This window comes from Tachypleus tridentatus, chromosome 4 (genome assembly GCF_004210375.1).
Source record: "Tachypleus tridentatus isolate NWPU-2018 chromosome 4, ASM421037v1, whole genome shotgun sequence".
NCBI lineage: Eukaryota > Metazoa > Arthropoda > Merostomata > Xiphosura > Limulidae > Tachypleus > Tachypleus tridentatus.
In genome coordinates, this window is record NC_134828.1 from 113,068,580 (window position 1) to 113,093,047 (window position 24,468).

Consider the following 24,468-nt stretch of genomic DNA (forward strand, 5'->3'; position numbering starts at 1 on the left):
ATTTTATTTATGATACAATTTGTTTGAAAAACTTTATGGTTCTTGAAGTTTATTCAACTTTGGTAAAATTTCATCATTATATTAGGGAGTTAACGTACATCATCAGCTCTGTTAATATAACTATGGCATAAAATTAATATTATTATCAGATTTACACTTTTCACGCCTTTACTTTACTCGACGTTTGAAGTAAATATTTTTTTTTTAATTTAACCCAATATTTGTAAACTTAACATTAATAGTTTCAATAATAAAACGATAGTGAAATCATATTTAATTAGATGAAAATAAATATTATATCAACTTGGTTATAATGGGAAATGGAGTGGATTGTGAATCTTACTTTATAAGCGAATATGAGCCCAGTATGTCGGGTTTTATAGGGCCAGATTCTTTGCAGTAGGTGTGTGTGATTTGTTGGCGATAAATTTCAGCAATAAATGGACAGCAGACAATATACTTGTTTCAAAATAAGCTGGTCTAAACAAATGCTCGTTACACTAATGGTTATCACAGTGTATCCAGAACTTTAAATAATTGTATCTTTCTCGTCAAATTACATAAAGTCGAATTCAATTACTTGAGAATACCGTTTTCACAAGATAAATTACTCTTTTCTGTCTCTGTTATTACAATAAAAGCTGTGATATTTTCACTTTAGAAATTGCCAGTATATTTCCTTTATGGTTAAATTCACAATCACATACTTTAAATTCACTTTTGTCAGTTTTATTTTCACTAGCTTACCTCTTAACTTGCCTGAACGCGTATTCATGTCTGTTTTAACTTAGGCCTAAGACTTTCTTCAAAAAATACTCGATGAAACAAAAAGAAAAACGCAGAAAGTTCTAGTAACATAACGCAACAATGTAACGATCACCTACTAGTGAAGTGCACAACTTAATATTTGTACTGTTATGCAACAACAGTGATCAACTATCACTTCTACAAGTAACTAAACTGAACTCGTGCTTTATAACAATCTAACTCATAAGTATTTTATTAAATATAAGTGAAACAGTTGTGTACATCTAACACAGTATCAATTCAACATAGATTCACACGTGAGGGTTCACTATCTGTTACAATTACAGTGACTAACCCTTGCGTGCTAAAGACCAGTATCATTTCTATTTACATTACGTCACACACATACATATTTAAAGTCTTTATCAGTTCTAATTACGGTTCTAACACCTGTAAAGCTCGCCATCCCATTAAATCATTCAAAGAGAAGAGAAACAAAATCTATTGTATTTTTAAATAATTTTACTTAATGTATGCTTCCAACTTGACTCAAAATATTTAGGTATAGGCATCATGGACTCCTTTAAATAGCTGCCACACTGGCTACCTCGAGCCAGACATGCACTTCAATAATCAATTATCACACTGGCTTTCTCGAGCCAGACATGCACTTCAATAATCAGTTATCACACTGGCTTCCTCGAGCCAGACATGCACTTCAATAACCAGTTATCACACTGGCTTCCTCGAGCCAGACATGCACTTCAATAACCATTATCACACTGGCTTCCTCGAGCCAGACATGCACTTCAGTAACCAGTTATCACACTGGCTTTCCCGAGCCAGACATGCACTTCAATAATCAGTTATCACACTGGCTTCCTCGAGCCAGACATGAACCTCAATAATCAGTTATCACACTGGCTTCTTCGAGCCAGACATGCACTTCAATAGTCAGTTATCACACTGGCTTCCTCGAGCCAGACATGCACTTCAATAATCAGTTATCACACTGGCTTCCTCGAGCCAGACATGCACTTCAATAATTAGTTATCACACTGGCTTCCTCGAGCCAGACATGCACTTCAATAATCAGTTATCACACTGGCTTCCTCGAGCCAGACATTCACTTCAATGACCAGTTATCACACTGGCTTCCTCGAGCCAGACATGCACTTCAATAACCATTATCACACTGGCTTACTCGAGCCAGACATGCACTTCAGTAACCAGTTATCACACTGGCTTCCTCGAGCCAGACATGCACTTCAATAATCAGTTATCACACTGGCTTCCTCGAGCCAGACATGCACTTCAATGACCAGTTATCACACTGGCTTCCTCGAGCCAGACATGCACTTCAATAACCATTATCACACTGGCTTCCTCGAGCCAGACATGCACTTCAGTAACCAGTTATCACACTGGCTTCCCCGAGCCAGACATGCACTTCAATAATCAGTTATCACACTGGCTTCCTCGAGCCAGACATGCACCTCAATAATCAGTTATCACACTGGCTTCCTCGAGCCAGACATGCACTTCGATAGTCAGTTATCACACTGGCTTCCTCGAGCCAGACATGCACTTCAATAATCAGTTATCACACTGGCTTCCTCGAGCCAGACATGCACTTCAATAATCAGTTATCACACTGGCTTCCTTGAGCCAGACATGCACTTCAATAATGGTTATCACACTGGCTTCCTCGAGCCAGACATGCACTTCAATAATCAGTTATCACACTGGCTTCCTCGAGCCAGACATGCACTTCAATAATCAGTTATCACACTGGCTTCCTCGAACCAGACATGCACTTCAATGACCAGTTATCACACTGGCTTCCTCGAGCCAGACATGCACTTCAGTAATCAGTTATCACACTGGCTTCTTCGAGCCAGACATGCACTTCAATAATCAGTTATCACACTGGCTTCCTCGAGCCAGACATGCACTTCAATAATCAGTTATCACACTGGCTTCCTCGAGCCAGACATGCACTTCAGGAACCAGTTATCACACTGGCTTCCTCGAGCAAGACATGCACTTCGATAATCAGTTATCACACTGGCTTCCTCGAGCCAGACATGCACTTCAATAATCAGTTATCACACTGGCTTCCTCGAGCCAGACATGCACTTCAATAACCATTATCACACTGGCTTCCTCGAGCCAGACATGCACTTCAGTAACCAGTTATCACACTGGCTTCCCCGAGCCAGACATGCACTTCAATAATCAGTTATCACACTGGCTTCCTCGAGCCAGACATGCACTTCAATAATCAGTTATCACACTGGCTTCTTCGAGCCAGACATGCACTTCAATAGTCAGTTATCACACTGGCTTCCTCGAGCCAGACATGCACTTCAATAACCAGTTATCACACTGGCTTTCTCGAGCCAGACATCCACTTCGATAATCGGTTATCACACTGGCTTCCTCGAGCCAGACATGCACTTCAATAATCGCTTATCACACTGGCTTCCTCGAGCCAGACATGCGCTTCAGTAACCAGTTATCACACTGGCTTCCTCGAGCCAGACATGCACTTCAATAATCAGTTATCACACTGGCTTCCTCGAGCCAGACATGCACTTCAATAATCAGTTATCACACTGGCTTCCTCGAGCCAGACATGCACTTCAATAATCAGTTATCACACTGGCTTCCTCGAGCCAGACATGCACTTCAATGACCAGTTATCACACTGGCTTCCTCGAGCCAGACATGCACTTCAATAACCATTATCACACTGGCTTCCTCGAGCCAGACATGCACTTCAGTAACCAGTTATCACACTGGCTTCCTCGAGCCAGACATGCACTTCAATAATCAGTTATCACACTGGCTTCCTCGAGCCAGACATGCACTTCAATAATCAGTTATCACACTGGCTTCTTCGAGCCAGACATGCACTTCAATAATCAGTTATCACACTGGCTTCCTCGAGCCAGACATGCACTTCAATAATCAGTTATCACACTGGCTTCCTCGAGCCAGACATGCACTTCAATAATTAGTTATCACACTGGCTTCCTCGAGCCAGACATGCACTTCAATAACCATTATCACACTGGCTTCCTCGAGCCAGACATGCACTTCAGTAACCAGTTATCACACTGGCTTTCTCGAGCCAGACATGCACTTCGATAATCAGTTATCACACTGGCTTCCTCGAGCCAGACATGCACTTCAATAATCGGTTATCACACTGGCTTCCTCGAGCCAGACATGCGCTTCAGTAACCAGTTATCACACTGGCTTCCTCGAGCCAGACATGCACTTCAATAATCAGTTATCACACTTGCGTCCTCGAGCCAGACATGCACTTCAATAATCATTTATCACACTGGCTTCCTCGAGCGAGACATGCACTTCAATAACCAGTTATCACACTGGCTTCTTCGAGCCAGACATGCACTTCAATAATCAGTTATCACACTGGCTTCCTCGAGCCAGACATGCACTTCAATAATCAGTTATCACACTGGCTTCCACGAGCCAGACATGCACTTCGATAGTCAGTTATCACACTGGCTTCCTCGAGCCAGACATGCACTTCAATAACCAGTTATCACACTGGCTTCCTCGAGCCAGACATGCACTTCAATAATCAGTTATCACACTGGCTTCCTTGAGCCAGACATGCACTTCAATAATTAGTTATCACACTGGCTTCCTCGAGCCAGACATGCACTTCAATAATCAGTTATCACACTGGCTTCCTCGAGCCAGACATGCACTTCAATAATCAGTTATCACACTGGCTTCCTCGAACCAGACATGCACTTCAATGACCAGTTATCACACTGGCTTCCTCGAGCCAGACATGCACTTCAATAATCAGTTATCACACTGGCTTCCTCGAGCCAGACATGCACTTCAATAATCAGTTATCACACTGGCTTCCTCGAGCCAGACATGCACTTCAGGAACCAGTTGTCACACTGGCTTCCTCGAGCCAGACATGCACTTCGATAATCAGTTATCACACTGGCTTCCTCGAGCCAGACATGCACTTCAATAATCAGTTATCACACTGGCTTCCTCGAGCCAGACATGCACTTCAATAACCATTATCACACTGGCTTCCTCGAGCCAGACATGCACTTCAGTAACCAGTTATCACACTGGCTTCCCCGAGCCAGACATGCACTTCAATAATCAGTTATCACACTGGCTTCCTCGAGCCAGACATGCGCTTCAACAATCAGTTATCACACTGGCTTCTAAGAGCCAGACATGCACTTCAATAGTCAGTTATCACACTGGCTTCCTCGAGCCAGACATGCACTTCAATAACCAGTTATCACACTGGCTTTCTCGAGCCAGACATGCACTTCGATAATCGGTTATCACACTGGCTTCCTCGAGCCAGACATGCACTTCAATAATCGGTTATCACACTGGCTTCCTCGAGCCAGACATGCGCTTCAGTAACCAGTTATCACACTGGCTTCCTCGAGCCAGACATGCACTTCAATAATCAGTTATCACACTGGCTTCCTCGAGCCAGACATGCACTTCAATAATCAGTTATCACACTGGCTTCCTCGAGCCAGACATGCACTTCAATAATCAGTTATCACACTGGCTTCCTCGAGCCAGATATGCACTTCAATGATCGGTTATCACACTGGCTTCCTCGAGCCAGACATGCGCTTCAGTAACCAGTTATCACACTGGCTTTTTCGAGCCAGACATGCACTTCGATAATCAGTTATCACACTGGCTTCCTCGAGCCAGACATGCGCTTCATTAACCAGTTATCACACTGGCTTCCTCGAGCCAGACATGCACTTCAATAATCAGTTATCACACTTGCGTCCTCGAGCCAGACATGCACTTCAATAATCAGTTATCACACTGGCTTCCTCGAGCCAGACATGCACTTCAATAATCAGTTATCACACTGGCTTCCTCGAGCCAGACATGCACTTCAATAATCAGTTATCACACTGGCTTCCTCGAGCCAGACATGCACTTCAGGAACCAGTTATCACACTGGCTTCCTCGAGCCAGACATGCACTTCGATAATCAGTTATCACACTGGCTTCCTCGAGCCAGACATGCACTTCAATAACCATTATCACACTGGCTTCCTCGAGCCAGACATGCACTTCAGTAACCAGTTATCACACTGGCTTCCCCGAGCCAGACATGCACTTCAATAATCAGTTATCACACTGGCTTCCTCGAGCCAGACATGCACTTCAACAATCAGTTATCACACTGGCTTCCTCGAGCCAGACATGCACTTCAATAATCAGTTATCACACTGGCTTCCTCGAGCCAGACATGCACTTCAGTAACCATTTTTACACTGGCTTCCTCGAGCCAGACATGCACTTCAGTAACCAGTTATCACACTGGCTTCCCCGAGCCAGACATGCACTTCAATAATCAGTTATCACACTGGCTTCTTCGAGCCAGACATGCACTTCAATAGTCAGTTATCACACTGGCTTCCTCGAGCCAGACATGCACTTCAATAACCAGTTATCACACTGGCTTTCTCGAGCCAGACATGCACTTCGATAATCGGTTATCACACTGGCTTCCTCGAGCCAGACATGCACTTCAATAATCGGTTATCACACTGGCTTCCTCGAGCCAGACATGCGCTTCAGTAACCAGTTATCACACTGGCTTCCTCGAGCCAGACATGCACTTCAATAATCAGTTATCACACTGGCTTCCTCGAGCCAGACATGCACTTCAATAATCAGTTATCACACTGGCTTCCTCGAGCCAGACATGCACTCAATAATCAGTTATCACACTGGCTTCCTCGAGCCAGATATGCACTTCAATGATCGGTTATCACACTGGCTTCCTCGAGCCAGACATGCGCTTCAGTAACCAGTTATCACACTGGCTTTCTCGAGCCAGACATGCACTTCAATAATCAGTTATCACACTGGCTTCCTCGAGCCAGACATGCACTTCAATAATCAGTTATCACACTGGCTTCCTCGAGCCAGACATGCACTTCAATAATCAGTTATCACACTGGCTTCCTCGAGCCAGACATGCACTTCAATGACCAGTTATCACACTGGCTTCCTGAGCCAGACATGCACTTCAATAACCATTATCACACTGGCTTCCTCGAGCCAGACATGCACTTCAGTAACCAGTTATCACACTGGCTTCCCCGAGCCAGACATGCACTTCAATAATCAGTTATCACACTGGCTTCCTCGAGCCAGACATGCACTTCAATAATCAGTTATCACACTGGCTTCTTCGAGCCAGACATGCACTTCAATAGTCGGTTATCACACTGGCTTCCTCGAGCCAGACATGCACTTCAATAATCAGTTATCACACTGGCTTCCTCGAGCCAGACATGCACTTCAATAAGTAGTTATCACACTGGCTTCCTCGAGCCAGACATGCATTTCAATAACCAGTTATCACACTGGCTTTCTCGAGCCAGACATGCACTTCGATAATCAGTTATCACACTGGCTTCCTCGAGCCAGACATGCACTTCAATAATCGGTTATCACACTGGCTTCCTCGAGCCAGACATGCGCTTCATTAACCAGTTATCACACTGGCTTCCTCGAGCCAGACATGCACTTCAATAATCAGTTATCACACTTGCGTCCTCGAGCCAGACATGCACTTCAATAATCAGTTATCACACTGGCTTCCTCGAGCCAGACATGCACTTCAATAATCAGTTATCATACTGGCTTCCTCGAGCCAGATATGCACTTCAATGATCGGTTATCACACTGGCTTCCTCGAGCCAGACATGCGCTTCAGTAACCAGTTATCACACTGGCTTTCTCGAGCCAGACATGCACTTAAATAATCAGTTATCACACTGGCTTCCTCGAGCCAGACATGCACTTTAATAATCAGTTATCACACTGGCTTCCTCGAGCCAGACATGCACTTCAATAATCAGTTATCACACTGGCTTCCTCGAGCCAGACATGCACTTCAGGAACCAGTTATCACACTGGCTTCCTCGAGCCAGACATGCACTTCAATAATCAGTTATCACACTGACTTCCTCGAGCCAGACATGCACTTCAATAATCAGTTATCACACTGGCTTCCTCGAGCCAGACATGCACTTCAATAATCAGTTATCACACTGACTTCCTCGAGCCAGACATGCACTTCAATAATCAGTTATCACACTGGCTTCCTCGAGCCAGACATGCACTTCAATAATCATTTATCACACTGGCTTCCTCGAGCCAGGCATGCACTTCAATAATCATTTATCACACTGGCTTCCTCGAGCCAGGCATGCCCTTCAATAACCAGTTATCACACTGGCTTCCTCGAGCCAGACATGCACTTCAATAATCAGTTATTGCATTGGCTTTCTTGGGCCATACACGCACTTTAGTAACCAGTTATCCCACTGGCTTCCTTGGACCAAACATGCACTTTAATAACCAGATATCACACTGGCTTTCTGAGGCCAGGCATGTGCTAGCATAACCAGTTAACACACTGTCTTAATTGGGCCAGACATACACTTCAATAACCAGTTATCATTAAACCTGAATAACCAGTTACCACACTAGCTTTCTTGGGCCAGTCGTACATCTTAATAACCAGTTATCACTTTGGATTTTTGGACCAGACATAAATCTCATTAAGCTATAACTCAAACTGGCTTTCTTGAATCAACTATCACTTTTAACATGTTTTAAAATGAAAAGTGTTGGTGAATAACCAGCAATTAAACTTGGTTTATGTAACCAGTTCTATGCCCAGAAGGTTTTAATTTACCTTATGTTTCATTATGCTGTTATACCAAAACGAAACACTTGTGAACACTATCGTTAGCACTTACTATAAAATGTTTGTTTATAGGGAAGTTAAAATTTTTAATCTCTTCTTACACAAACACAATACAATAAACAAGATAATCACATTGAAGTCCCTATTTTTCACTATACTTTATATAATTAGGTTTTACTATATTATTTATAATTATATTAATTTTATTAATAGTTATTGTTTCTTCTTACCTTAACTGTGCACAGTAAAAGAGAAATTATTTCATACTTTATTTATGTGAATGTCCGTTTGATGAAAAACATATTATCTTAACTCATACACCTTAGGTACTCCAAGTTTCATAGCTACTTTTGATTAATAGCATATAGATCAAACAAATCCTGGTCCAAGTGTAAATTTCATCTACCGTATTTACAAAAACAAAATCTTAACAACGGAGCATACTAATATCATAAACAGTAAACTACTGTGGTCGAGATTAGAAATTATTTCTGTACTTTATCGTTTTCCTATGGTACAGATTTTATTTAAAAAGTAACAAAGTTATTCTTATTTCGATAACATTAAATCTAACAATGTACTTAAACCTAACAGCTAGTGATTGTATGTTCGGTAAATAAGGTATACTTGAAGTCAACATCTAGTGTTTGTGTGTTCTGTAAATAAAATGTACTTGAAGTTAACAGATAGTGTTTGTGTGTTTTGTAAACTAGATGTACTTAAAATCAACAGCTAGTGTTTGTATGTTCTGTAAACTAGATGTACTTGAAATCAACAGCTAGTGTTTGTATGTTCTGTAAACTAGATGTACTTGAAGTCAACAACTAGTGTTTGTATGTTCTGTAAACTAGATGTACTTGAAGTCAACAGCTAGTGTTTGTATGTTCTGTAAACTAGATGTACTTGAAATCAACAGCTGGTGTTTGTATGTTTTGTAAGTAATATATACTTGAAGTCAACAACTAGTTTTTGTATGTTCTGTAAACTAGATGTACTTGAAGTCAACAGCTAGTGTTTGTATGTTCTGTAAACTAGATGTACTTGAAATCAACAGCTAGTGTTTGTATGTCCTGTAAACTAGATGTACTTGAAATCAACAGCTAGTGCTTGTATGTTCTGTAAACTAGATGTACTTGAAGTCAAAAGCTAGTGTTTGTGTGTTTTGTAAGTAATATATACTTGAAGTCAACAGCTAGTGTTTGTATGTTCTGTAAACTAGATGTACTTGAAGTCAACAACTAGTGTTTGTATGTTCTGTAAACTAGATGTACTTGAAGTCAACAGCTAGTGTTTGTATGTTCTGTAAACTAGATGTACTTGAAGTCAACAGCTAGTGTTTGTATGTTCTGTAAACTAGATGTACTTGAAGTCAACGGCTAGTGTTTGTATGTTCTGTAAACTAGATGTACTTGAAGTCAACAGCTAGTGTTTGTATGTTCTGTAAACTAGATGTACTTGAAATCAACAACTAGTGTTTGTATGTTCTGTAAACTAGATGTACTTGAAGTCAACATCTAGTGTTTGTATGTTCTGTAAACTAGATGTACTTGAAGTCAACAGCTAGTGTTTGTATGTTCTGTAAACTAGATGTACTTGAAGTCAACAGCTAGTGTTTGTATGTTCTGTAAACTAGATGTACTTGAAATCAACAGCTGGTGTTTGTATGTTCTTTAAACTAGATGTACTTGAAGTCAACAACTAGTGTTTGTATGTTCTGTAAACTAGATGTACTTGAAGTCAACAGCTAGTGTTTGTATGTTCTGTAAACTAGATGTACTTGAAGTCAACAACTAGTTTTTGTATGTTCTGTAAACTAGATGTACTTGAAGTCAACAACTAGTGTTCTGTGTATAAAACGTATTTCAAGTCTTATATGGATTCAATTTCGGATATGGATTCCGGATCATTTTTAAAAAAAATTTTCTCGGTTTTGGGTTATAATGTGATAGGAGTTTGATCAAATTCCATGGACATATGAAGGTTAAAACCTCTCATCACACCAGAAAAAGTAAATTCGGATCATTGATCTTTGTGGATCTGAGAAGATTTTTCTCAGTTTTTAAAGGTGAAATTTAAAGTTACCCAATATAGACGCATGCCATCTCGAAAACGAACGTTGAAACGAGTTATGTAACCTCTCTGTTTACTCTTGTTGTTATGTTTTTCATTCTGTATAAAGTTTCTCCACTCTTTATCATTTTACTTTAAACTTAATTTCTAAAAACATTAAATAAATTTGTTTTTACATTCCAGTAATATCTGTGTTAAACGTTAAATAACTTTGTTCTTTACATTGTGATACTGTCTAAACATTTCTTTTGCGCGCATTAAATAGCAATCCATTAGCCAAATTTTCAATACCTGTATTTTGTGCAGACGAACTCAGCCATGTATCAATGTTTCTTAAGAAGAGATTCCACAGTGCAACATTTGACGTATATTTAGTGTCATGAATTATTTTATTACTTTGGCTTTGATTGTTACCAGGTTCTCCTTTTCTTCTCATAAATGAAGCCAGTTGATTGGTTATTGGAGGACTAGAATGTTCCAGGTTCGTTTAGGAGCCAGTTGATTGGTTATTGGAGGACTAGAATGTTCCAGGTTCGTTTAGAAGCCAGTTAATTGGTTATTGAAGGACTAGAATGTTCCAGGTTTGCTTAGAAGCCAGTTGATTGGTTATTGGAGGACTAGAATGTTCCAGGTTCGTTTAGAACATTAACATGGCAGGTGTAGAAATTTATCTTCCTACAAATATGTTGACGAGTTTGGCAGCAATTGCATCAAAGTATGTTTTGTATACACCTGAGCACTAACTAGTATTGTAGATAAATATAGAAAACTTTGAGAGTTTACCAGGCATTAACAAAAAAATCAACAACAATTACTAACGATGTTTGGCTCAGTGAGAGAGAAAACGTTCAAATTTGTCTTAAAATTGGTGAATACTTCAATGAATGAGAGAATTCACAACTAATTTATAATAGGAAAATAGTAGTTGAGAAATAACTTGCAGGTCATACGAGTTTCAACTTAGCCTAACAATTATTAATATAAATAAATAAATATATATATATATATATATATGCAGTTCAAATGAGTTTCGTTCAAATGAGTTTCAAATGAGTGAACCTGACGATGACCAAAGAAGGTCGAAACGTTGTTCGCTCTTCTATGTAGGGTGTTTTCTCAGCCCAAACGAGCCGTTTTTGCATATAAATGAGTTTCGATTCTGTGGCAAAGCCATTCAATACAAACTCGAACCCAGGATTAGCGACTTTTGTAAAAACTCATAACACCTAATGCACAGTTGGTTTTCCAATAAATCTGCAGTTGAATGCAACTCCTTTTACAAATGCAGTAACAGAACTAATGCTTTCTGTCCACACTTAATGTCTCACTGAAATCCTAGAATGAGAATCAAACCTATGTTTTTATTTAACGTTGGACTAATTAGTTGGAGTACAATATGTTGACTCCCCACCAGTTACATGTTGGTAGTAAACATCATATAACACAAGTACCAATCTGCCTATTCTTGAACCACCATGGATGTAGCCAACGTGGAGAAGGACATCACAATATCATCAAAAAACGGATGCTTCCTCATTGCCAGTAGTGACTATAAAGAAAAATAATGTTCTCCATGTGATTGGTTGATAAATATACCAGCAAATGGCAGGGCATTCCCTCACTTCACACAGATAAATGTCTGAGTGCTTTGTAGTTATCTCACTGACTAACACACTATATCTGACATCTTGTTATTAACAGATAGAATAAAAGAGATTTGAGGCTGCTGCTTTAAGAACTCATGTCAGACTTTACTAGTTGCACAACGTGTATATGACATCTGTAATATAGAAACTACCTATGAAACCAATGAAATTCCTATCACATGGCTTGCAAAGATAATGCAATGGTCATAAATTTTACTGTACCATTGAATATCTTCTCATTTAGCAATGTACAGACACTTTTTCGTACACAGATGTAATTCATAAGATACTCAAAAGATAAGGACAGGGTCTCTGGATATTCAGCAAAGAATAGATCTATCTGTAATAATGTTGGTGCTAACAATGATTCAAATTCCTTTAAAGAAACGGGTGAATGCAACGAAGCTTATTTCAGCTACGTATTGGAGTTGGCTTATTCATGACAGAATTATTTATTTATCCTGTCTTCAGATGAGACTGACAGCAACATGAGAGTTATGTTATCACAGATTTGCAATACGTGATTGTAGCATCGCCGAATGCTAATATGACTACAAAATCAAAAACATACCTGCTTCCAACTACCTTTTTCTCGCAAACTTCTGTAATTATCTATACGGACCAAAGTTCACAGTAAGAGGGGGTTCTATATTCCAAGAGTGAATGACAGACTTAAAGTAGACACAATCTATGATTGCACTTGAATAACAAGTTTAGAGGAGTTTTAATATATTTCTCAACATGACATCATCACAGTGAGAATTGGACGTTTTTATCGTATTTCAATGAGTTCCAATGGTTAAAACAAACCTATAGATACCATATGAGCCAATAGGTCTAACATTTGTTACAAAATCACGTTAAGTACAGCTTGTTTTGTTTTGGTTTTTTGTAACAATTCTCATAATTTGTATATTGCAGATCCAATGAATCCCGATGGACAAATTTAAAATAATATTAGAAGAACAAGCATATTAGTGTGGTTTTTATCACATATTTCAAGCCTATTTTTGTAGTTCCCAAGTGGCGATGAGACTGAAGGCTTACAACGCTCAAAATCAAGTTTTGATACCTGTGTTGACCACAGCACAGATAGCTAATTCTATAGCTTCGAGCATGACAACAAACAAATAAAGCCTATTACTATTTATATAGTTCCACTAGCTTCTGGTCATGGAAGCTAAAAATCTTAACATATAATTATTTATTTTTTAGTATTCGGCTGCTGAAAATAGTAATTGGACAAAATTTTATACCGTAATAGGCTCTTTGTTCACTTTTGAACAGTATAACACACTATTTAATAAATTAAAGTAAATTTTGTACGCTTAGCTCAAAGTAGCCGCTCACTACTTTTTTTAAATTTAGCCAAAGTAATTCGAAACTTAAGTACGTGTAATTTAGTGATCTACTTTGGATTTGTAATAGACTGATTCTTGTCGAAACATTAAGTGAATTCAACGTACGTTAGAGTAACAACACTTTCATGGTTTTTATATCAAGCTTAGATTAAAACAAAAATCTCAAAAATATCCCCAGTATTGGTTCATCCTTTTGTATACATTAATATAATATAATCTCCACGACTGAAATCAAATTGACAGTTTCAACCAGAAGGCCAGTCTCTATATATTGTATTCATTTGGATCGAAATATTTCATGTTCAATAGATGAAACAAGCACAATAGGTTTATTTATCCAAACAGCATGAAACATCACGCGTTATAAAATTTTCAACAAACACCATAAACTAACAGATCGTAAGCTCAACGAGTAGATTGTTCCTCATGTTCTTAGGTGATTAAATAAATCACATTAAAGTACCTAAGGTTTACAATAGAGAGAAAAATAATAAGAAAAAATGCATATCATAAATAGTGAGAGAGAACCTTAAACAACTACGAAATCAATAACAAGTCGTTTTGATAAATTGGGTTGAATAAAGAAAACACAACTTAGAATTTACTGCAGTGAATAATAAGTGTCAGCTGCGGCTCTATATTTTCGTTAATTCTGTGGCTATCGATAGCCATCATTACCACGATTAATAGTTTTTTTTTAATATACTAATCACTTGCTAATTTGTATACGTCGTGTCTACTGTTGTCTTCAAGGAAATTTTGAGAATGGTTATGATTGTAGATGGAATTCTATCCTACGATTTCTTCACAGAGACAGGCATATCGCTGTCTAACCGCTACGGTTTGAATTGCCTGTCTATTTAAATACATTCAAAAGGAGTTTCAACATTTGCCGAACTCAGTATACTAGTGTTAAGGGCTAGACCAAATTCTATACTAGTGTTATTAGTTAGGCCTAACTCTATAATAATGTTATTAGTTATTTACTAGTTATTAATTAGACTGAACTCTATACTAGTGTTATTAATTAGATCTAACTCTCTGCTAGTGTCATTAGTTAGGCCGAATTATATACTGATGTAGAAAACATATTTTCATTAAACGTGTTTCATATTTCATTACTTTAAAACTAATCTAATTTAAAATATAGTCATCTTCTAATGTGATGAACTACAGCAAAGAGATCGGTATTACCGAATCTCATTTGTCAATCATATTCCAGAATTCTAAGCGTTTTTGGTCTTTCACAAGATATGTTGTAAATGGTGTGTTTGCTCTTACATGGTTTTATTGAACGTGTTGGTATGTGCTAATTGTAATCGTAGTAAATATAAACACAAACACGATTTAATTACGCATGACTTCAGGAAACTCACCCAGCACCTTTCTTGACTTAAGGATCATCTAACCTGACTTAAACTAAATCTAACCTTGAACTAACCTGATCTAAGCCTAACCTAATTTTGTCTTCTTTTAAAGGTGAATTTTCAACAAATTTAATAATTGCTTTAGAAACTATACTTTGGTTAGGTATAATTTCTGTGTGGTTGCCATATTTTTAAACACTTTAGTTTTTGAGTAACAAATGAAACAAAATATGCGGGTCCTCGAACTCAAGTTCCTCTCGGTCGTTCGGCTGTTTCCGTGACGTTTTACAAATATGACGTAATAGTTGCCAAACACGCTTTGTTGCGCGCCGACCATTGTGTTCCTTTCAGTGCTGGTGTTTTATGTAAATCTATCGGTGCTTTTTTTCAAATTACATACTTTGTGAGACTATTTTTTGTCTTGATATTACTACTTTATGATTGTTTTATGATAACATGGTTTCTGCGTTGCTTATGGTTGTAAAATCGGTTCGGCATCGGGCAAAAGCTTATTTTCGTTTCCGTGCAAGGAGAAGGAACCGGCAAGGTAGCGACAGTGGGTGCAAATGGTCAATAGGAAGAACTGGACTACTTCACACCATGCAAAGCTTTGTCAAGATCACTTTGAACGCTCGTGTTTTGTGTCGGATCCCACTGTTTTGGATTCCGTTGGTTTCAAGCCAGGCAGGTTGAGACTGAAAAAACCATCGGCAGTAGACAAGATCGTCCCCACCATCTTTCCTCGTGTAGAGCCTAGCACTGATCTCAGCCTGCAGAGTACAGGTTCCACCCCTCTGAAGCCATCCCTTGCCATCACGAAAAGAACAAACTTAAAGGTATGTGTGCTGTATAAAGCGATAAACAATAACTAGTATAATATAATAATTTAAAAAAGTACAAGTTTTTGAAGAATGTAACTAGACATATACATTTCACATTCATGAGCGTGTTTTGCATTTGTGGCACCTGAAAGTCAGTGAAACCTTGATTTCCTAGTCTAGACAGTGGACAAATCTATCCCAAATAGAATATATTCCAAGTTTAAATCTGGTAGATTATTCTGTAGATGTTTTTGTATAATTTTAAATATGGAAAAGTTTGAAGAATTCCATTTTTCGAATTTAACATTTCAAGATAAATTGAAATAAGAATATGTCTTGAACATGTTGAACTAATCAAGTACGTGTTATGTATTTAAAAAACAAACATTGTAGACTTGTAAAAAACTCAAATATAAACTCCATAACATATTTCCATAACTCATCATAATAAAATTAATCTTAACACAGTACTTTGACATTGTCATATTAAATGTAAATCTCATAAACCTCATAAAGCACGTTGTTTTAATATATGATATTATTTCTTCAGCTTTTAGAGAAAAGTGCTGCTGATGACACAAAACAGACTCCGCCTCTGTTTCTCCGTATGCACTGGCCATGTTTATTTACATTCAACACGCTGGCGTTATTGGTTTGTTTGGCAACTATTACGTCACAGTACTTTTCCTAGCGGCAAACGTAAAAACTAAAACTTTCGGATTGCCACTCGGAAAGGGCTCTTTCTGCACCAAGTTCTATGTTTCATTTATTACACATATGTTTTATAAACAATGTGAACCTGCAAAATTAATCAGTATGAGTAGTTCTTTTGACTACAAAATTTTCTTTTTATTGTAAAATTCACCTTTAAGGGCGAATTTAGTTTATCCTGCGCAAGTCTTAATCCAATATAATTTCATGTAGGCCTAAACTGTTGATCTATATTTTCAGGCAAAGAGGCTATTTAAACCTAATAATATAGAACTTTATTTTATTTAAAATTTTAACATTACTCAACAATCTCTTTCATTATAAAAATACTTAACATTCTTATTTGCAAAATAAAGATATTTTATACCAAATATAATTGTTAAAGAAAAGCTGAGATGTGATAAGAACTTGAAAGCACGTAAATAAAATGAAGAATTGTATTTGTACATTTCATTTATTTAATTATTTGTATACGTAGCTTTAAAAATGCTTCAAATTTTTTTAGTATTGTTGATTATAGTTGGATTGAAGAAGCCGGAAGTTTTTCTAATGAACATATTATAATAATAAACATAACCCGTAGATCCAGACGATACACAAGATGTTATAATTTATCCATGTTTCAAGAGTCAATATTTATTAGCTAATTCTAATTCATTTAAATGATATTCAGACGGAATGCTTATAATATAACTCGTCTTAAAACAAAATTAAAGCACAACAATAACTATCAAGAGTCTTTGGTTAATAGCGGAAAAAATGGGATTTTGATGTTGTCTTGAATTAAGCACAAAGCTACACAATGGGCTATCTGTGCTCTGCCCACCACGAGTATCGAAACCCAGTTTATAGCGTTATAAGTCCGCAGACATACCACTGTGTCACTAGGGGGCAGGATTTTGATATCCGCAGTAAGGATAGTGCAAATATTCCATTGTGTAAACTTGCACTGAGCAACAATCAAACAGTGGGTACTTTGCAGATGGCTCGATGGAATGTTACAAGGATGGTCACACCATATTACTGTTTTAATTAACAAAGTCCATAACTGATTATACTTGTGTTCATAGGTTATGTCAGAAACTTATAAACCGAATTATGTTGGCCACAAGAAATCTACTAGTGGTCCAGAGAGTAGGCTTAATAATATAGATATTAATTGTATCCAAGATGCAGACTTCCGACACTAATGTTATTATTCATAGATTTGTAATTATCACCTTGATGTCAACTTCAGTAAACATTCAGAGGCACATGATTAAAATCAATTCTGGTCTGTAGGTTACATCTCTTCAGGCTAATCAGATGTCTGTGAACAGATAGCGTTATTGACATTTAATGAAAATTAACGGTTGGTTCTTTTAATTGTATAATTACATATGTGGTAATTCTGCGTGGTAACAGAACTTAATATATTTATTTTTACTTAATGCTTCTGGTTTATTTATTTTAAACCCAGAATATTCAAATATAAATACTTTGAAATAAACTCAGACAGATCAATCTATAAGTTGTAATAGTGACATTATAGTTACCTATAAACCTGTAAATAGTAAGACAGATTTATCCATGTGAGATTCAAGAAAACAATGGAGTTATTAAACAAAATATGTCAACTAAAACTCTCTGCGACCATGCTGAAAATACTTTTATTTCACTATTTTGTAAAATCTTTTATCGCATGTTAAACCAAGTTAATTATTATCCTAATGCTCTGACCACCTCTAATTTATACATATATAATATAATTTTATCCAAAGCAGCTGTTCCCAAAATTAACGAGTATTAGTTGAGTAAACAGCATCCATTTCGTAAAGTCAAACATATAACGTATGGATATATTTGTTATATCCTGTTGTTGGTAACCGATTTCTATACATAAATTAACACCTAATATTAGCGGTAAAAATACAATGTGTTGTTGTTCGTAACATTTACTCACATCACAAACAACTAACATACAATGTCCCTTTTGGTATGATTTCAACGCAAACAAATAACATACAATGTCCCTTTTGCTGGGCCCGGCATGGCCAAGTGTGTTGAGACGTGCGACTCGTAATCTGAGGGTCGCGGGTTCGCACACCCGTCGCGCCAAACATGCTCGCCCTTTCAGCCGTGGGGGCGTTATACAATGTGATGATAAATTCCGCTATTCGTTGGTAAAAGAGTAGCCCAAGAGTTGGCGGTGGGTGATGATGACTAACTGCCTTCCCTCTAGTCTGACACTGCTAAATTAGGGACGGCTAGCACAGATAGCCCTCGAGTAGCTTTGTGCGAAATTCAAAAACAAACAAACCCTTTTGGCATGACTCCTACCACAAAGAACAAACAAACATATGTCTCTTTTGGTATTACTATTACCATAAACAACTAACATATAATATCTCTTTTGGTAATATATTGTTCTGTTTACTTGCACACCACGGTATCTTTCACGAAGTTTCAAAGCTTATTTTGTATTCTGTAAGCGAGGTTTAAATTCACCTTTCACTTCTCCTTGAAACAAAAATTACATTACATGTTTATTTTGTTTTAAAAGGAAGAACACTGTGTATACCAAATGAAAAATACGAAAATTTAGTTATTCAAGATATTTTGTTTAACATATGTTTACTTGATTTTACACAAACAAAATATAATTCATACAATCAAACAAGCAAGTTGTAAAACCTGGTCGAAAATGTAACAATATTCAATAACTCAGAAGTGTGTGATTGTTCAGTACAACAATGTGTAATTTCAAACTAATATAAGTTAGCATCAGCTAGTTCTACAAGCAAACTAAACTAAAGTAAATCAAATTGTTTGAACAAAAAAACAATGTTATTGTAACATGCACATCCCCTAAAGAACTAAGCTCAAATTGTTTGAACAAAAAACAATGTTATTATAATATGCACATCACCTAAAGAACTAAGCTCAAATTGTTTGAACAAAAAAACAATGTTATTATAACATGCACATCCCCTAAAGAACTAAGCTCAAATTGTTTGAACAAAAAACAATGTTATTGTAACATGCACATCACCTAAAGAACTAAGCTCAAATTGTTTGAACAAAAAACAATGTTATTATAATATGCACATTCCCTTAAGAACTAAGTTCAAATTGTTTGAACAAAAAACAATGTTATTGTAACATGCACATCACCTAAAGAACTAAGTTCAAATTGTTTGAACAAAAAAACAATGTTATTATAATATGCACATCCCCTAAAGAACTAAGTTCAAATTGTTTGAACAAAAAAAATATTATTGTAACATGCACATCACCTAAAGAACTAAGTTCAAATTGTTTGAACAAAAAACAATGTTATTGTAACATGCACATCCCCTAAAGAACTAAGTTCAAATTGTTTGAACAATAAACAATGTTATTGTAACATGCACATCCCCTAAAGAACTAAGTTCAAATTGTTTGAACAATAAACAATGTTATTGTAACATGCACATCACCTAAAGAACTAAGCTCAAATTGTTTGAACAAAAAACAATGTTATTGTAACATGCACATCACCTAAAGAACTAAGCTCAAATTGTTTGAACAAAAAACAATGTTATTATAATATGCACATTCCCTTAAGAACTAAGTTCAAATTGTTTGAACAAAAAACAATGTTATTGTAACATGCACATCACCTAAAGAACTAAGTTCAAATTGTTTGAACAAAAAAACAATGTTATTATAATATGCACATCCCCTAAAGAACTAAGTTCAAATTGTTTGAACAAAAAAAATATTATTGTAACATGCACATCACCTAAAGAACTAAGCTCAAATTGTTTGAACAAAAAAACAATGTTATTATAACATGCACATCACCTAAAGAACTAAGCTCAAATTGTTTGAACAAAAAACAATGTTATTATAATATGCACATTCCCTTAAGAACTAAGTTCAAATTGTTTGAACAAAAAACAATGTTATTGTAACATGCACATCCCCTAAAGAACTAAGTTCAAATTGTTTGAACAATAAACAATGTTATTGTAACATGCACATCCCCTAAAGAACTAAGTTCAAATTGTTTGAACAATAAACAATGTTATTGTAACATGCACATCACCTAAAGAACTAAGCTCAAATTGTTTGAACAAAAAACAATGTTATTATAATATGCACATTCCCTTAAGAACTAAGTTCAAATTGTTTGAACAAAAAACAATGTTATTGTAACATGCACATCACCTAAAGAACTAAGTTCAAATTGTTTGAACAAAAAAACAATGTTATTGTAACATGCACATCACCTAAAGAACTAAGTTCAAATTGTTTGAACAAAAAAACAATGTTATTATAATATGCACATCCCCTAAAGAACTAAGTTCAAATTGTTTGAACAAAAAACAATATTATTGTAACATGCACATCACCTAAAGAACTAAGTTCAAATTGTTTGAACAAAAAAACAATGTTATTATAACATGCACATCCCCTAAAGAACTAAGTTCAAATTGTTTGAACAAAAAACAATGTTATTATAACATGCACATCCCCTAAAGAACTAAGCTCAAATTGTTTGAACAACAAAACAATGTTATTGTAACATGCACATCACCTAAAGAACTAAACTCAAATTGTTTGAACAAAAAACAATGTTATTATAACATGCACATCACCTAAAGAACTAAGTTCAAATTGTTTGAACAAAAAACAATGTTATTGTAACATGCACATCACCTAAAGAACTAAGTTCAAATTGTTTGAACAAAAAAACAATGTTATTATAATATGCACATCCCCTAAAGAACTAAGTTCAAATTGTTTGAACAAAAAACAATATTATTGTAACATGCACATCACCTAAAGAACTAAGTTCAAATTGTTTGAACAAAAAAACAATGTTATTATAACATGCACATCCCCTAAAGAACTAAGTTCAAATTGTTTGAACAAAAAACAATGTTATTATAACATGCACATCCCCTAAAGAACTAAGCTCAAATTGTTTGAACAACAAAACAATGTTATTGTAACATGCACATCACCTAAAGAACTAAACTCAAATTGTTTGAACAAAAAACAATGTTATTATAACATGCACATCACCTAAAGAACTAAGTTCAAATTGTTTGAACAAAAAACAATGTTATTGTAGCATGCACATCACCTAAAGAACTAAGTTCCTACGATTAATTAACTCATTCTTTTTACACAGTATTTTGAAATAAATTTGTAAATATTATGGTATAGTTCTCTATAAATTCATAACATTTGTATAATTCTTCAAGTCTTCAGCTATTTTCAATAACATTTTCGAACTTTCTTCATAATTGATGTTTTATCAGAATTCTGCAGACAATAAAATAACTTACTAGCGTACTTTAAATATTATGTATTTCCATAAAATTCTAAAATTATGGATTATATTGTAATATTAATATGTAATAGTAATCGCCACATTAGAATAATGCACTTTATAAGTGTAACTTCCAGGCGCACTACAAAAATGCTCTGAAACTTCCGGATCTACGAAGAACAATCACCGTTCTTCATTTTTTTACTTCCGGATCTACGAGGAACAATCACCGTTCTTCATTTTTTTACTTCCGGTTTTCCTTTCCCTGCACATGCGCAGTATATAGGCTGTGTAAATGATTGTACAAGGCTACTCTGTGAATAAAAGAATGTTTTCTCACACGTCTTTAGAAAAATTAAACGTGTAAAATAGACAAACACGGTATGTCCTTACGATAAACAGCCGGTTCATTCAGAAACACGAATCAAAACACAAAACTTCCATGTTGGCGCTAACATTTAACGGTTATGTTTGCCAATACCTTCCTTTCTCATACTTTCAAGGTTTTATACAATGTTGTTCTTACACTTCTGTCTTCCGTATTAGACTAGTTTTGGAAATCACTGCCCTTCAATCACTAATGTCAGACAGGACCTAAAAAGTGAGACATAAATCAAAATTCCCCTCACACTTTCAGTAATTTCTAAACATCCGAGTCAAAAAAGAGCATTCACTGAACGACGCAAAATCATTCAAAAGTTTTCAACCTTTGAAAAAAGTATAAACTCTAGCACTTAAATAAATATCTTATAAAAAGAGACTCTTTCCAAGTTAATAATGGACGGTGATTCTTTATATGTTTAGTTGCTTGCAATTTATGTTTGGTCACAGTGTAATAGTTACGCTTCTACGTTCTGTAGGAAATTTAGATACGCACGCATACGTCTGTTCGCTTCTTCTTTATGGGTATTTGGGTAAGTTAACGTTTTATACCCAGGAGGGTCAGGTGCAAAAAGACTTCTTCCTCCATCCCTAACTTCAGTTTTAGCTACTACTATGTTAAAGTTGTAGTGCTTGAGGGCCAAAGTAACCCACGGGTACTCCGGCCCTTTTCAGGACAATGTCCATTTATATGAAAATATTTATAAACTATGTATATAATGCTAAATCTAAACCTCTAGTGTTTAGTGGCCAGCTTAATTTCTATTTCTTGAATATATATTCATAGGAGAGAGGTACTTAGGATCATGTTCATCATGTATGTGGTATCTATAGAGGTCAAACAATAAATCATTTTTATGCTAATTTTTATTAAAATAATTTAATGCATTATGTAAGAGTCTTACAGATATTGTCTCTATGTTTACATACTTGTGTATGAATGTTGATGAAGTGCTGTGTGGTACTTTATAAGCTGAGGTTATGATTGAATTTTGTATTTTCTGCTGGACATGCGAATTCTATTATAGGTTTAATGTATGTTTTGTCGATTTTTATTATACTATCAGGTGATATTCCGTGATTTTTACCCAATAGTGTTCTTGCATAATTTGCTCTTTTCCAGATTATACTCAGTACATTGTTAGTGTGCTGTGCCCACGTTAACTTAGTACTATAGGTTAAACCTAAAATATTTAGCCGAGGTAGCAGTCTGTAAAAGTGATCCGTTCATGTATAACTTCGGTGGATCTTTTTTAGTTTATTTAATCTACTGAATAATATTACTTGGGTTTTCCGAATGTAAATTTTTATTCTATATTTCTGTCAGTATTCTTCTATATTATTCAGGACTGGTTGGAGGTTTGTTGCTGCTATTGTAGGATTGGGGGTACTTTTCCAGACTGCTACATCGTCAGCAAACTGTGATGCAAAACATAAGTTCAGGTACAACAGTGGTATATTACTCACATACATGATAAATAAGATAGGGCTAACTACCTCTCCTTGTGGGACTCCTGCCTCAGGTGAAAAAAACTCTTGAGTAGGCCACATTAACATCCACTTTACACATTCTACAGGGTGTTCGGAAAGTCACTGTGCACTTATATACTTATTAACATACATGTTGCAATATAGAATACAGGAGGTAAATATGAATGACAATTATAAACAATGTTGAAAGTGACCCCCGTTGTCATCAATACAGACCTGGATCCTTCTTGTTTTGTTTCTAAACACCGCTATCAGTTGCTGGCTTGAAATAGACTGAATAAAATATGATTACAAAACTGCACAGTGACTTTCCGAACATCCTGTATTATCCAGAAAGTTAGATAGCCAGCGAATAGTTCTCTGGGGTAAATCCATTTCCATTAAGCGGTATCGTAATCCGTGGTGTCAGACCATGTGGAATGCTTTCTCAATGTCGAGAAATCAAGTTACAGTTCATTCGTTCTTGTTAAAACTATTGGTAATTGTTTCCGTTAATTTGATTAAGTGGTCTGTAGTTTATCTAGATTTCCTAAAGCCGTTTTGAATTTTGGGTAATTTTGAGTTTGCTTCCAAATATATAGATATTCGGTTACTAATTATTATTTCTAATATTTTTTATCATGCAGCTAGTAAGACTAAACGATACACAAGTATCGGTTCAGTAGTTGCTTGTTATATAGCTATCTCTTCAGTAGATGTTAATTACACATGTATCGGTTCAGTAGTTACTTTAGCTATCTTTTCAGTAGATGTTAATTACACAAGTATCGGTTCAGTAGTTACTTGTTACG

The 24,468-nt window shown here is 36.2% G+C and overlaps 1 protein-coding gene across 1 annotated transcript in view; it reads right to left on the reverse strand.

The window, feature by feature from the left end:
• Positions 1 to 24,468, reverse strand: part of LOC143249895 (importin-11-like) — a 288,131-nt gene that overhangs the window by 178,204 nt on the left and 85,459 nt on the right. The gene's annotated exons all lie outside the window — the stretch shown is intronic.